The sequence below is a fragment of the Ursus arctos genome, unplaced genomic scaffold (genome assembly GCF_023065955.2).
Source record: "Ursus arctos isolate Adak ecotype North America unplaced genomic scaffold, UrsArc2.0 scaffold_17, whole genome shotgun sequence".
Taxonomy (NCBI): domain Eukaryota; kingdom Metazoa; phylum Chordata; class Mammalia; order Carnivora; family Ursidae; genus Ursus; species Ursus arctos.
In genome coordinates, this window is record NW_026622841.1 from 31,232,039 (window position 1) to 31,248,734 (window position 16,696).

The following is a 16,696-nucleotide window of genomic DNA, read 5'->3' on the forward strand; positions in this document are numbered from 1 at the left end:
ATTACCCCCCCTTTCTTTATCCCTTTCTTCCCCTACCGATCATCCTAGTTCTTATGTTCCATAGATGAGAGAAATCATATGATAGTTGTCTTTCTCTGCTTGACTTATTTCACTTGGCATTATCTCCTCCAGTGCCGTCCATGTTGTAGCAAATGTTGAGAACTCGTTCTTTCTGATAGCTGAGTAATATTCCATTGTATATATGGACCACAACTTCTTAATCCAGTCATCTGTTGAAGGGCATCTCGGCTCCTTCCACGATTTAGCTATTGTGGACATCGCTGCTATGAACATTGGGGTGCATATGGCCCTTCTCTTCACTACGTCTGTATCTTTGGGGTAAACACCCGGTAGTGCAATGGCTGGATCATAGGGTAGCTCAATTTTTAACTTTTTAAGGGACCTCCACACGGTTTTCCAGAGTGGCTGTACCAACTTGCATTCCCACCAACAATGTAGGAGGGATCCCCTTTCTCCACATCCTCTCCAACAATTGTTGTCTCTTGCCTTGTCTATTTTTGCCATTCTAACTGGTGTAAGGTGGTATCTCAGTGTGGTTTTGATTTGAATTTCCTTGATGGCTAATGATTTTGAACATTTTTTCATGTGTCTGTTAGCCATTTGTATGTCTTCATTGGAAAAGTGTCTGTTCATATCTTCTGCCCATTTTTTGATTTGTTTATTTGTTTCTCATGTATTGAGTTTGAGAAGTTCTTTGTAGATCTTGGATACCAGTCCTTTATCTGTAGTGTCATTTGCAAATATATTCTCCCATTCCGTGGGCTGCCTCTTAGTTTTTCTGACTGTTTCCTTGGCTGTGCAGAAACTTTTAATCTTGATGAAGTCCCATAAATTCATTTTATCTTTTGTTTCTCTTGCCTTTGGGGATGTGTCATGAAAAAGTTGCTTTGGCCGATGTCGTAGAGGTTGCTGCCTATGTTCTCCTCTAGGATTTTGATGGATTCCTGTCTCACATCGAGGTCTTTCATCCATTTGGAGTTTATTTTTGTGTATGGTGTGAGAGAGTGGTCAAGTTTCATTCTTTTGCATGTTGGGCTGAAGGATTTAATTCCTGGTAATATCTTTCTCTCTTGCCATTGTTATTATCAACTTTCAAGATGGCAGCTGCTCTGGCAGCCTGAATATTGAAGTCAGCAGACATGGACCAGAGCCCACAACTGACTGACATTAAATGCATAGAGTGTGAGAAAAATAGGCAGTTTTGTTTGTTTGTTTGTTTGCTTGCTTGCTTTAGCCATTGAAGTTTCGAGGTTGTTAATTACCTTTTCATAGCCTGGTCCTTTCTGATACCGTGTTTCTGTATGTTACATATGTATAAAACCCAACAGACATAAAGGAAAGAATAGAATTGATGATGAATAAGTAACATTCATAGGAAGCAGCTTCATCCATTTCATCAGGATATTTAAAGAACCTTTTAAGGTATAATAATTTATTGAAATTTTTTGTGTGAACAATTTAATAATTGTGATAACTCATTTAAAATAAATTTTACAGTACTTAGAAACTTATAGAAAGTTTAAAATTAAATTTCAATTTACTTGTTTATAATTTGTACAGGAATCTGATAATATGACAACATGATCAATAATAGACTTTTCAGCATAAGTTGCATATGATTGGCACAAAAAATATATTTATATACTTATAAATATATGGTGAATGAGCATCATGGAAATAGAAAAAAGAAAATGTAAAATTTCTAACTCTTGAAGTTTTTTTTTTTAAAGATTTATTTATTTATTTATCTATCTATTTAGTCAGGGAGACAGAGTGCATGAGCAGGCGGGGCAGGGGGACAGAAGGAGAGAGAGAGAGAGAGAGAATCTCAAGCAGACTCCCTGCTAAGTGGGGAGCCCTATGTGGGGCTCATCCCAGGACCCTGAGATCATGACCTGAGCTGAAACCAAGAGTCAGACACTTAACCTACTGAGGCACTCAGGCACCCCTCTTGAAGTTTTTGAGATATATATATATATATTTTTTAAATTGAAGTTTAATTAATGTACTGTCATTATATTAATTTCAGGTATACAATATAGTGATTCAATAGTTCTGTACATTACTCAGTACTAACCATAATAAATATACTCTTAGTCTCCATTCAATAGTTCTGTACATTACTCAGTACTAACCATAATAAATATACTCTTAATCTGCTTTATCTATTTCATCCATCCCTCCATCCACCTCCCCTCTGGCAACCAGCATTTTGTTCTCTATATTTAAGAGTCTGGGTTTTTTTTTGTTTGTTTGTTTTTTGTTTTGTTTTGTTTCTCTTTTGGTTTTTCCTTCATTTTGTTTCTTAAATTCCACATGAGTAAAATCGAATGATATTTGTCTTTCTCTGACTTATTTCACTTAGCATTATATCACTAATCATCAGGGAAATGGACCTTTAGGTCCATCCATGTTGTTGTAAATGGCAATATCTCATTTTTTTTATGGCCGAGTAATATTCTTGTGTGTGTGTGCGTGTGTGTGTGTGCCTGCGCATGTGTGTACCAATCTATTGATGGACATTTGGGTTTCTTTCATATCTTGGCTATTATAAATAAGGATGAACGTATCTTTTCAAATTAGTGTTTTTGTTTTCTTTAGGTAAATACCCAGTAGTGGAATTACTGGATCATATGGTAGTACCATTTTTATTTCTTTGAGGAATCTCCTACCATTTCCAACAGTGGCTGCACCAATTTGCATTCCCATCAGCAGTGCAAGAGAGTTCCTTTTTTTCCACATCCTCACCAACACTTGTTGTATCTTGTCTTTTTTATTCTATCCATCTGACTGGTGTATGGTGATATCTTATTGTGGTTTTGATTTACATTTCCCTGATAATTAGTGATGTTGAACATCTTTTAATGTGTCAATTGGCCATTTCTATGTCTTCTCTGGAAAATTGTCCATTCAGGTCCTATGACCATTTTTAATTGGATTGTTTGCTTTGGGGCATTGACTTGAGTAAGTTCTTTACATATTTTGGATATTAACCCCTAAACAGGTACGTTATTTGTAAATATCTCTCTCACTCAGTAGGTTGCTTTGTCATTATGTTGATAGCTTCTTTCACTGTGCAAAATGTATTTTTAAAAAGAAGGAAGTGGATATAGTAACAATATTTAGTGTCTACTGGATACATTTAAAAGAGAAATATAATCTTATTTAAAAGTGTCAAAATTGACAACAGGTTGAAAACTACATCCATTGCAATTTATGACAAAACATTTTAGTTATCAGTGCAAAAATGTACAAGGATGTATGTTTATATTCAAAATAATTTTAATGGGTATGCAAGCCAAATACTTGAAGACCACTTTTTTACAAATACAGAACATGAGGCTTAATACATTCAAGAATCAGTGCTTTTATTTTTTTTTATTTTTTATTTTTTTTAAAGATTTTATTTATTTATTCGACAGAGAGACAGCCAGCGAGAGAGGGAACACAGCAGGGGGAGTGGGAGAGGAAGAAGCAGGCTCCTAGCGGAGGAGCCTGATGTGGGACTCGATCCCCGAACGCCGGGATCACGCCCTGAGCCGAAGGCAGACGCTTTAACGACTGTGCTACCCAGGTGCCCAAGAATCAGTGCTTTTAAATCAAACACTTAAAATCAGAGCTGTTTAGGCTCAGCAATGGCCAAGCTACTAGTGGTTCTAGTCCTATAAGTTTCTATCATTTATGTCATGATAAAATATAATGAAGGAGACATGAAAATACCACAAAATGATAGCTATTCATGATCTACTAACTATTGACAGGAAAGGTGATAAATTATGAGTTATTTTTGGTCAACATTTGGATGTTGAGGACAGAACTCAGCCTGGGAAGATGTAGTAGGGATCCAGCCATACACAGAGTTGAAGATGATGAGCACAAAGTTGACATCGAGGAGGCTTTCTGATTCAAAGGTGGAGAATACCATCAAGAGTCCCCCTTTATTAGTTGTTCTTTGATCTGGCCCTTATAGTATTATAATAAAATAACTGTAGGATGTTTTCATACTTAAAGCCCTTCCACTTGACCTTCTGTGGCCATACTGATCTTCTCAATTAGAAGAGTAGGGCAGTGTTAGTTTTCTAGGGCTGCTCTAACAAATAACCACAAAGTTGGATGGCTTAAAACAAAAGAAATTTATTTTTTTAGATCTCTGGAGGCCAAAAGTCCACAATCAAGATAGATGTTGCAGGGCTACCCTTCCTCTGAAGGTTCTAGGGGAAATTCTGTTCCTTACCTTTTCCAGCTTTTGGTGATCCCAAATATCCCTTGCTTGTGGCCGTGTCACTCCAATCTTTGTATCCATGGTCACATTGCCTTCTCTTCTCTGTGTCTTCTCATCTTGTGTCTCAAATTTTCTTCTGTCTTTCTCCTGTAAGGATACTTATCCCTGGATTTAGGGCATACCCACATAATCCAGGATGATCTCCTCATCTCAAGGTCTTTAATTACATTTGCAAAAATCTTCTCCCCTTCCCCCCAAATAAGGCAACATTCTCAGGTTCCAGGAATTACGACATGAATATATCTTTGGGGAGGTCACCATTAAACCAACTGCAGGCAGCAAAGGTAGGTAACTGCTTTATGCACCTATGAATAGGTGGCCACATCTGGAGATGAGGTTGGGCAACAGAATCATAGACGTGGAGTAGAGCAGCTTCTAAAATGGTAGCTACGAATAGCTTAGTAAAGGCCTTTCAATAACTCCCCCCCCAATTCCCATTGTTTATTCCACCACAATACTGTGGAAAGCTGAGGAGAACAATTTAATGGCAAAAACAGTAATAGAAGTCTAGCGTTTAGGCAGTGGTAGGAGAGTTAAATGAGCTAAGCCTTGGGTGCTGCTGGATATGGACCCTTTGGGGGATAGTTCTTCCTAAAAATAAGGAAGTAGAGGAACCACCGCTGCTTGAGAACCCTGAGCAAACCTCACCTGGGCTGTTTGGGCTTTTCTATTGGCATTGTGAGTTGGCATTGTTAGTGACCCTCATGACCTGTTTGTTTTTTGTTTTTTTTGTTTTTACTACTAGTGTGGTTAATCAAAAGGGAAATATTTTCTTACAGGCCAAGGAGTGGTCTAGTGATTGCATTTTAGTTCGAGGTGGGTGATTCTCAGACTTTAGCATTCACCAGATTCACCTGCAGGGCTTGTTAAATCCCATATTGCTAGCCTCCATGCCAGTTTCTGACTCGCACTTCTAGAATGGGACAAGGAATCTGCATTTTTATCAAGTTTCCAGGTGATACTGCCTCTGCTGGTCCAGGGCCCACACTTTGAGAAACACTGGTTTCTCAAAGCCTAGAAAACTAGGCTTTAGGCCTATTTTTGGCTTCTGCAAGGAATCCTGGTTAGGTCCACACAGCTGTCCTTACTGGTGACTGGTTTAAACTTTATAATATACATCTCTTAAGTCAAGAACAGTGTGTTTAAAAACTTAATGAGTAAATCAATCACCTGAAAATGTTACAACCCAGAATCCTGCCTGTGTGCCCTGAGTTCCTGATTTACCGAGTCTGAGGTTCAGGGCCTGTGTTGGTGGAGGTCATCAAGAGGACATGACCGCTGGTTGACCCGAGAGCAGGCCCAAGCAATGAGAAGGATCTCACCCCTCCCTTGTCCTTGCAACATAGTTTCCACCCACTGTTCCTACAGCTGAAGCAATTTTAAGATGCATCCTTGAGAGAGCAATGTGTTATGGAGATTATCTCGATGGTACATGTCACTGAGCCCAATTAAGGCCTCTATATAAATTCGCAAGATTGGGGCGGGCAGTTTGGCGATGTCTTTGCCTCTGGCTGGCTGCGGGGAACAAGCCTCCTTCGTTAAGTTCCTGTGCTCATTAAAACCACCAGCTACCAACCTGGAGGGGCCTGCCTCTTTCTTCCGATGCTCCTTGCCTGCAGTGTACAGAGACTGGTTGCAGATTTCACCTGAGGAATTCTGGAAGTTGTGACTTAGCAGCCTGTGGTTCTGCATTTTAACACCACATGATACCAATGCTACTGGTTTGAAGACCACACTTTCTCTGGCAAGGAATTAGAGGGTGTTCATCTGCCTGACCTTGTTCTCTGTGCTCAACTCTTACTGGAACCTGGAACAGAGGACATCTAAGACTGTGATGGTAAGTCCTGATTTGCAGGTATCATTTCTGGAATGTGATTAAAATGTTCTTTGGTCTCCAGTAGGTGCTCCAAAATATCTGCTTTCCGCCTTTATATTGACCCAGCCCTGTCCTCTGCTTATTTTTCTTCCACTCACAATCAGTCAGGATTAAGGATTGTGTTTTATTTTCTGATAACGTTAGAGGTGAAACTTGAATTAAAATATTAAAGGGCTGGGGTCCCAAGGGGGTTATATGGCTTTTCTTTATGGGACTTGAGTAAAATAATGTCTGTTCTCCTACCTGGAAGCTTCCAAGTTGTTGCTGTCGGTGTTCCAGCAAACTGTTTCGTCTTGCACACCTTTAGTACACTTCTCTTTAGACTAATCGGTTTTGTCCAGTAACTGGACTAAGACAGTGGGCAGAGATTCAAAGATGGGACAAGCGGAAAACGGAAAAAAGTCTGTACTAGTGTTTCTGTTCGTGTTGTTCTCGGTGGTGGTGGTTTGTTGTGATCAAAGGATTACTTTGTAAGGTCCAATTGAGGAGCTTTCATTTGCATTTGAGGCAGAAACTGGCTAGGAATATTATACATATATATATCCCCCCCCCTTGGCTTTATTCTGAAGTCCTTTCTTCTTAAGCTTCATAATTATGGTGGGGGAGGCCAAGGACGGGTGTGGAGTGATGGCAGTTGCAAAAAAGGCTATTGGGATCTACCACTTCCCTGCAGACACGTGATCTCTTTATCTTGAATACTATTAACATTGATGACCCCTAAGGCCAATTTGTAAATTAAGCACTTTATGTAAGTACTATGCAAAAAGTAGTAAACTTGGGCAGGAGAGTAAAAGAATGTGCAATAAAAACCTAATTTGAGAATCTTTGGGCTCTGGGAGTCCTCTCAAGCAGAGGGGTGGGGGGAGGGAGAGCGGGAGAGAAACCTTAGAATCCTCGAACTACTTCAGGACACTACAGCTTTTAAGCGTTGTTATCCCCGCTGACTAGGTGAGGAATACGGACATCCAGATACATTAAATAATTTGTTCAGTATCACAGAGTTATAAGTTTTAGAGCTGAAATTTGAATGCAGGTCTTTCACAAACATAGGATTTCATGAGTCGCCACTTTATGAATGTTAGCAGGTATATTGATGTTATTTAGAATTTATGGTTTACTACTTAAGAACTCCTTCATACAAAGTAATATTGTAGAAAGCAAGATGTCTTTTATACACACATAACTAAGGGAAGGCCTTCATCTTCAGGGAAGCCCCCAGATTCATGCAGACTGAATAATCTCGATGAAGAGGTAACTGGGTGTCAATAGGGTATCCAGTAACTGTCAATATGGAAAGCAACAGGGTATTCTCCCCTTGCTCTTCTGCTTTTCTGTTCTTTTTCCCTCTTGGAGTTCAGTCGGGTAGAGGGAGAAAGTGACTCTCTGATATAAATTTGTTCTAAATTCCTACAATCCTTTGACCCTCCCAAAAGCCAGAGAATCTTTAGAGGGCAAATCCCAGATTGTAATTTACACTTAGTTCCTCTAAACCACAAATCACCTTTCTAAAAAGGATCGTCAATTGGAACCATGCAGTTCCTTCCTGGCTTCCTGCTCAGCTGCTTCTTGACCATCAGTCCCAGAGTTAACAGAGTGCACACAATTTGGGGTTCCTGGGTGGCACAGTCAGTTCAGATTCTTGAATTTGGCTCAGGTAGTGATCTCACTATCGTGGGATCAAGCCCTGTGTCAGACTCCTGCTTAGCGTGGAGTCTGAGATTCTCCCTCTGCCCTTCCCCCACAATCATGCTTTCTCATTCTCTGTGTGTAAAATAAACCCTGCAAAAAACACACAATTTTGTTTTGAATTCACTGAAACAAGGTAAAATGCAAACCAGGCCCTGCATGAAATGAATTTAAAGATCAGTTAGAAAGCATGAACAATAACAAAATGATAATATAAAAGTTCCTGCTCCTACGAACAATCGGGTGTTGACATTGTATCATTTTAAAACAAAAGCTATTGTACTATTCCTAACATTTGAGTGCGTACTGTGTGTCAGGCCACTGTTCTAGGATTTTTATCTATCTTTTTCCATTTAAGCTTTGGGTTAACATCCAGTGATATCTTTATTTGAGAGATGGGGATAGTGAAACAGAGTATGTAGCTTTCTCAGGGTCATACAGACAGGAATAGATAAATGTGATACACAGAGCATACAAGTTTAAAAGTCCTTCTATCCACAATCTGAGACTACATATGGATACATACACACACACACACACACACACACACTCTCTCTCTCTCTCTGTCTCTGTCTCTCTCTCTCTCAAAGCCTCTAATTTTGTTTCTGAAGGGCCCAAATCAATGGACTTCCATAATATTATACTGTAGTTATTGTAGCTAGAAGTAAGGCAGTATTTAAACAAACCTATAACAATATAAGTATAACATCTTTATCTACAAGTAACATGGTGAAATATTAGTTTTTGCGTCCATAAGTTTTACTGCTTTATCTTTGACAAAGTCTGAAATAGCACACTTGTGACATTTTTAAAAATTAGTCCTCTGCATTTAAAGACCACTCACAATTGTCATCTATCATTGTTCTGGAAATGTCATTTGATTTTATCCTCCTTGCAATAAATGGTAACACCCCAAAAAACAAATAATGGTCTGACACTTCAAAATCAGCTGCTAGTCTTGGGTAGAGCAAAAATGAATAAAAGGGCAGTTATCCTTGAAGGACAGGGGAAAAAGTAAAAAAGAGAGAAATACTCTGTCAGATACTGACAGTATTGACAATAGGCCAAAGGAACTTAAATTATAATATTTTGTCTTTTCTATGTAAAAGATGTCATATAAATGATAAATATAGCATGTCATATAGGTCCGTTAAACTTTGCAGATGATGGTAAATTTCTTGAAAATCTAGATATAGAACCATAGTAAAGATTAAAAATTTCAAAATCAATGTACATAGGTTATCTAGAAGTAATCTGCTTTCTATTCTGAAATTCTCCAGGAGCCTGTCAAATTAATGATGTATAATCAAAGATAGGGTGTCAGAATTATTTGAAATTGCATTAAAATGTCCTAATGTGAATAAATGAATTTGATTCTTTGTGTGTATTGAATGAATGGAGTGTATTAGAAATGGGCATTGAACAAGGAGTCCAGATCTTTGGATTTCATTGCCAACTCTTCTAATGATGGTTGTTCGGTTTCGTTTTTGTTTTTTGAGAGGTAGCTTAAATTGTCTGCAACCTTGTTTCTTCATTGTCAGTGGCAATAAAAATATGGGTGTCTTGACCATATTTACAAAGCTTTTAATTCAGTGCATATGGGATTATGGCTCAAGAACTTGTATATTATCAAATACCCCAGATGGCATTTGATAATCAGCAAGACTGGATACCTTTGTTTTAGGGTTGCAGCTGTACATACTGGGAGGAAGATCTTAAGGGCATAATATGGACTCAGGCTTTCTTTTTATCTGAGTAGATCTAAAGTTCAAGTTGAATAACAGGTAAGGAAGTATGTAGAAGACCCCTGGTTTTATTTCTCCGAATAGATTCTCAACACCTATCTGATATTTCAGAGCATTTGTGGTGATGGAAGGCTGAAGGTGGAGTGGTATATAACACTATGAGAGAGAAGGAGGTAGACTCTTTTCTTTCTCCCAGGGAGAGGAAGGATTGATGTTAGTTTTTTTTTATCAGATGAGTGGTTCCCTGTTTCTTCACTGTGTTCTTCCTATCTCACCCAAAAAAGAATTCACTATGAAAATTACAGTGGTAATTTGGAAAGAAAAAAAAAAAACAAACGATATCTTTTAAGCCTCTTCCATTAAGCAAGAGTCCATTCTTCCACTCTTGAATCTAGGCAGGCTTTCTGAAATTGCTTTTAACCAGTGGAATGCAACAGAATAAATGTGTGATTTTGATCCTGAGCTTCAAGAAGATTTATATTTATTTCTTTTGGAGCCCTGCTACCACAGTGGCTATTCTGGGTCAGTTTAATGGAAGGCGAGAGTCCATGTGGAGCAGATTTAAGAGCTTACAGCTAATGTCCTTTCTAGACTAACCAGTCCCCTTCAACCCAGGAATTGGTTAAACCTGGAAGGATTTAAAGAGAGTTGAGTTGAGGTGGTATCTGCCTGAGTTCAAATTTATGCATTATCATGGAGTTCGTTCATGCAATTTGATAACCTATCCCTCCAGTTGATGTGGCAAGCGGCAAATACCTGGGTTGCCTAAACAACCGTGTGTGTTTGTGTGTGTGTGTGTGTGCGTGCGCGTGTGTGCGCTCATGCGTGCACACACACAGTAATATTCTTAAGTACTTAAAGTCACTGCATTTTCTTCTGACTTAACAGAGTAAGTGACTTATAAGAATTAGATACTGTGGGAAAAGCTGGACAAGTGAAGGTCCAGGAGGGAAGATAGACCATCAAAGGAGTCACCAAACAATTGTTCTGAGAAGCAGAGTCATTGGAGGGACGATAGACAGGTAGCTAATGGGTAGGTTTACGGGATGCTATGCTAATACCTCTGTGGATCTGACCCAAGCATTTGGAGATAGGACTGGGACTGCTGTTGGTCAACAGCACTAAGATTTAGATACAAAGTAAGGGTAAAAATAGCTATTAAATAGCTAGACTCTGCCATGATCTCTGCAACTGGCTCTCACCAAATCCAGCCATAATGACCTTGAGGCAGTAAGGACTATTGCTTCACTTCGACCATCCAAATCTCATGCAACTTCCTCCTTTGCCCAGCTCTATTCTGGCCCTGTTGGGGGAAGGGGTTTCTGGGAGATGTAATTCCAACTAAACCAATTGGATGTGGTTCAGCTACCACAGCTGATGCATATTGGGTTGAACATATGTGTAGTTCATTGAAATTCTGTTCCTGAATTTTGTTCATTTAAACTCCTATTTAGAGAATTATTAAAAGGGCTTGATCATGGGAGACACAGACCTCCGTTTTATCCTAGTACTCTACGTGAACCAAGAAGAATAGATATTAAAGGCACGAAGTAGATCTACTGAATAATAAGCTTTTTTTGCCTGTGTTATCAAAGTACCTTAGGAAGGAATGATGTAAGAGGAATTTGCCTTAACCAGATATCAGCTCTAACTTTCTAGTTGACTTTTTATTAAACACATATGAAACACTAACAGTCTTCTGTAAATTACAAAAAGTTCTCTGATATCCTTTCCTATATATTCACTTTTTTTACCTACATTTGTCAAATTTCTGAAATGCAAAGATTTAAATTAGTTTTACAATTGGCTTTATTCTACACTGTTACATAATGACCACTATAATTAGATACCTAATTTTTCTAGAACTCTTTCAGTCTCCTGGTACTCCTTTGTAGCCAAGCCCTTCATTGCCTCCCATTTAGCTTCTGGTAACCACTGGTCAGTTCTCAGTCATTGGTTTCATCTTTTGTGAATTTCACATAAATGGAAGGAAGTGTTCCATCTTTTGTGTTTGGCTTCTTTCAGTTAGTATAGTGCTCAAGAGATTCAGCCATGTATCAACAGTTCATTCCTTTTAATTGCTAAATTGTATTTCATTTAACAGCTATGCCACATCGTGATAACCAACAGTTGATGGACGCTGAGTTGTTTCCAGTTTTGATATGTCTATTGTAACACAATATAGTTTTATTTGGACATATATTTTTGTTTCTTTTGAAAAATACCTGGGAGTAGGACTGTTGGATCCTACAAAATAAATATGCTTAATTTTATGAGAATTTGCCAAGCAGTTTCCTAAAGTGACTTATAATTTTGAGCTCCCAACATCTAACACATTGGAATTCTAGTTGTTCTACAACCTTAAAAACACTTGATATTTTGTCTTCTTTTTTTTTAATTCACTGTTCTGGTAGGTGTAGGATGTACCCCACTGCATACTTAATTTGTACTTCCCTAATGGCTAATGATAAGTATATTCAATGTATATTTGCTTTTTGTGTATCTTTATAGTAGTCCTTATTCAAATATTTTGCTCATATTTAAATCTGTCTTATTGAATTGTAAGAGTTAATTCATATACTCAGAATACAAGTTCTTAGATATATATATATTTGCAAATATCCTCTGAGTCCGTGGTTTAGCTTTACATTAAGTATCTTTTGAATAACAAAACTGTGTAAGGCTGATAATTTCCAATTTGTCTTTTTTTTTTCCCCCCAAGCCAGATATTGTCAGGTCATTTGGTAGGTCTTCATAAGAAACTTAAAGAATTTATGGTTCTCAGTGTATATATTAGAAAACAGAAACTGAATTAATGAAGTAAACATTCATCTCAAATTTATGCAAGAGCCACAAAATGCAAACAAAATGAAGAAAATAATAAAAATAGGGCATATGGAAAATATTATATTAATCTTAACAGGGCTCAAAAATGTTCTTTAAATCAACTAATACAATCCATAAACTTCAGGCAAAAAGTGATTAACAGGGACAAAATCTTAATTAACTTATTTAAGGAATGATAAGGAAATCTCACTATAGACCCTTCAGGTATCAAACAGTTATAAGAAGAAATTATTAACAAATTGATGTTAATTTGAAAATGTTGCACAGAGAAATTACTTACCAAAGCTTACTTAGGCAGAAATAGAATGCCTAAATAGTCTTGTAATTATTAAAGAAACAGAACTTATAATTAAAAATTCCATAAAGAAAAAGTAAAAGAGCCTCTGGGTTCAGATGGCTGTATCTTTAAGTTCTATTAAACACTTAAGGCACAAATAATTCTATTATGCTAGTTCTTCTAGAGAATGGAGGGGAAGTATATTCCACAACATATTTTAGAAAACTTGATACCAAAAATTTATGGGACTTGATAAAGGAAAATTAGACCAATATTATGAATGCAAATGAAAAAAATCAAATGTTAAACTGTATCTAACAATGATCCTTTGCTCATTTTATATACTATCAAATTGGGTAAATCTCAAGAATGTAAGGTCAGCTTACATTTTAAAAATCAATAAAACTTGTGATTTATAGAATTGAAGAGAAATACCAGATGGTCATGCAAAGATATAGGAAAATTGATAAATTCAACATAATTTTAGCAAATTAAGCAATTCATTGCAAACTAAGATTAGAAGAGAGCTAATCTGAATTAAATGGTCCTATCTGATAAAGGATTCTATTAAAAACTAACCGCCAATAGAAACCATAATTAACGGAGAAAGAAAACGTTCTCTGTGAAAGTGGGAATTAGATAAAGATAGTAGTTGCTATCATTATTTCTTTTCAACACTGTATGGAAAGTCTGAGTTCTTAAACCAAAATATATATGCATACTGTTTTGTGCTCTTTTATGTGATAGTCAAGTGTAGTCATAAGAGGGGACATAGGAGAGACTCAAGAAAACAAAATTTATTATACTCACAGATCCTAGAAACAGGAGTCAAGACATTCCAGGTAGGGTCACCTGGGAAACCACCAGCTTCAGTCAGGGGACAGCAGGGCAGGAACAAGGAAAGTTTCTAGGCCATGACCTTTATTTGGAGTTTCTATGGGAAAGACCATGCAGGGTAGGGTAAACACTTTTGGATTGGCTAGGTTGAATACTTTTGACAGGCTCTAAGCCTTAGGGTGGTCCCTGATAGCTTGGCAACTGGTCCTGGATTGTTTAAGGCAGAGCCATATCACCTCCAGGGCAGTGTGAGCCAGAGAGAGAAGGTATTGCTCTGGATTGAATAGTTTGTATATCAAAGGCATGTTCCTGGTTGAGAATTTTGCCCTAAGAACTGAATAGACTGAAGGGGCAGTCTCATCCTAACCAGAAAAAATAAGATGTCAAAATAATAATGTTACAGAAAATAAAAATTATAAGCAAGACACATCAATATGTACAAGTATATAGCTACATTAATATGTATAGGGAAGTAAAAAGGAAAAACTCATTATTTGCAAATTGTACATCTCTATATGTAGAAAGTACAAAGGAATCTACAGAAAACTATTATAATTAAGAATTCAACAAGTTTATTATTCAAAAATTGTGTCTTACATAGTGGCACAAACACAAAGCTTAAAATAATGCTATATAAAATAGCATAAACATTTAATTTCTAGAAATCTGACAAATCCTGTGCTGGACTTCTGGAGGAAAAACAAAAACCAAAAAACAAAAAAAGAAATAATGAAGATGATCTAAGAGTAACAGAAGTATTCCATTTGTATGGATCAGGAAATTCAGTATTTTACAGATGTCCGTTATCCTTCATTTATAGACAGTATGAAACAGCAAACAAAACCCAGATCTTTTACTGTGTTATGGGATGACATTTAATAGGATGAACTTAAAATGTATATGACAAGGCAAAGTGTGAAGAATAGCCAAGCATTCTTTTTTTTAAGTTTTTATTTAAATTCCAGTTAACATACACTGTAATACTAGTTTCAGATGTACCATATAGTAATTCATAACACTTCATATATCACCCCATGCTTATCACAAGTGTACTCTTTCTCTTCCAGTGCAGGGCTTGAACTCAGGACCCTGAGATCAAGACCTGACTTGAGATCAGTTGTCAGATGCTTAACTGACTGAGCCACCCAGGTGCCCCACCACAAGTGTACTCCTCATTCCCATCCCCTATTTAACCCATGCCCCATCCACTTCTCTTCTGGTAAAAACCATCAGTTTTTACTCTACAGTTAAGAGTCTGTTTCTTGGTCTCTCTCTCTCTCTGCTAATTTGTTTTACATCTTGGATTCCACATATGCGAGAATCATATGGTATTTGTCTTTCTTTGACTGATTTCACTTAGCATAATACTCTCTAGTTCCAGCCATGGCCTTGCAAGTGGCAAGATTACATTCTTTTTCATGTCTGAGTAATATTATATAGATAGATATAGATAGATATCTGTATATCTATCACAGCTTGTTTATCCATTTGTCAAGCTATGGACACTTGGGCTGTTTTCATAATTTAGCTATTGTAGATAATGCTCCTTTAAACACTGGGGTGCATGTATCCCTTTGAATTACTATTTTTGTATTCTTTGGGTAAATACCTAGTTGTGTAATTGCTGGATTGTAGGGTAGTTCTATTGTTAACTTTTTGAGGAAACTCTCTACTGTTTTCTGGAGTGGCTGTACCACTTTGCATCACTACCAACAGTACAAGAGGGTTCCCCTTTCTCTATATCCTCACCAACACCTATTTCTCCTGTTGTTGATTTTAGCCATTCTGACAGGTATAAGGTGATAGTTTTAATATACATTTCTCTGATAAGTAATACTGATAATCTTTTCATGTGTCTGTTGGCCATCTGTATATGTTCTTTGGAAAAATGTCTATTTGTGTCTTCTGCCAAGGCATTCTTGAAGAAGAAACAAGGTGGTTGTTGGACTTACACCACCAGAAAGTAAATCTTATTATAAACCTGGAAGAGTTGAGACAGTATGTATTTGCGCAAAGGTAATTAAATAGATTAAAAAAAAAAAAAAAGCCTGGAGTGATATATCCATTATAGACATTTGGCACTGATTTATGACAAGGGTAATAGGAGTTTTGGCTATGATTCTAGTTACATAATATCTGCAAACAAACCAAAGTAATCTGTATTATTTGGAAATGTATAATTATTTGATAAAAGTATAAACAAAAGCAAGTGACTCGATGTTTTATAATGGCTACTTTCCAACGTTTGGAAGTGTTTGCAAATGGGGAGGGGCATTAAGGAGGCTTCTTGGTACAGAGAATAGTCCTTTTGTTCAGGATGGTGGTTAAGTGTGGTAACTTTTTTAAAACCTCAATTTCTGTATTAATGTTTCATGAAAACTTCCATTTGTATATATTCATTGTATGAATAATGAAGTTCACACACAAAACCAAAATGCAGGATGCTTTAAGTTCAGAAACAACGATATTGTAATTTCAACTTCTCTCCATTTTTCCTGTCTGTCCTTTAACCAGTTGATTAATCACCCCTAATACTTAAGTATCTTATTCTGTGAAATGGTGGTAACAACATCTATTTGCATTGTTATGAGGATCCAATATGCATAGCTACGGAGGGAGAGTGTAGCTAACAGTTATTGAATGTTTGTGATTGCCAGACTGTCCAAATACATGTCTATACTTTTTTAATCCCCACATTTAGCCTTTCAGATAGGTTATTACAGAATTTCTCTTTAATTATGACCCTTTTATTCATAGTGTAAATTCTGTGAGGGCTGAGATCCATCTATCTTGTTTCCTATTAAGTGGAGTACCTGGATGGCCATGTTTAAATTCTGACCTCATGGTAAGCTTATAACCAGTGACAGACATGGGTCACCATAAACTATCTGCCTAGGCTTACCATTTGTTTGTTCAAGACAGAGCAATTATACTTTAATTGAAAGAAGAAGGATTCTCTAGGAATAGCATAAGATGAATGTAGTTTTAGTCTTACCACCTCATAAATTCCTCTAAAGAGGAACACAGACTTTTGTTGTTGTTGGAATGAAATCCTAATTAGAGTAAGTGAGTTCTTGTAAAGCTTGGAAGTTGAACTTGTGTCCACATCTTGAGAAAGGGATTGA

General features: G+C 37.1%; 1 long non-coding RNA gene across 1 annotated transcript in view; it reads left to right on the forward strand.

Annotated features, from left to right (window-relative positions):
• Positions 1–5,791: 5,791 nt before the first annotated feature.
• Positions 5,792–16,696, forward strand: part of LOC130543929 (uncharacterized) — a 449,349-nt gene continuing 438,444 nt past the window's right edge. Inside the window, exon 1 of the long non-coding RNA XR_008959703.1 lies at positions 5,792–6,140. This is a non-coding gene — a long non-coding RNA (uncharacterized LOC130543929). The remainder of the gene's footprint in view (positions 6,141–16,696) is intronic.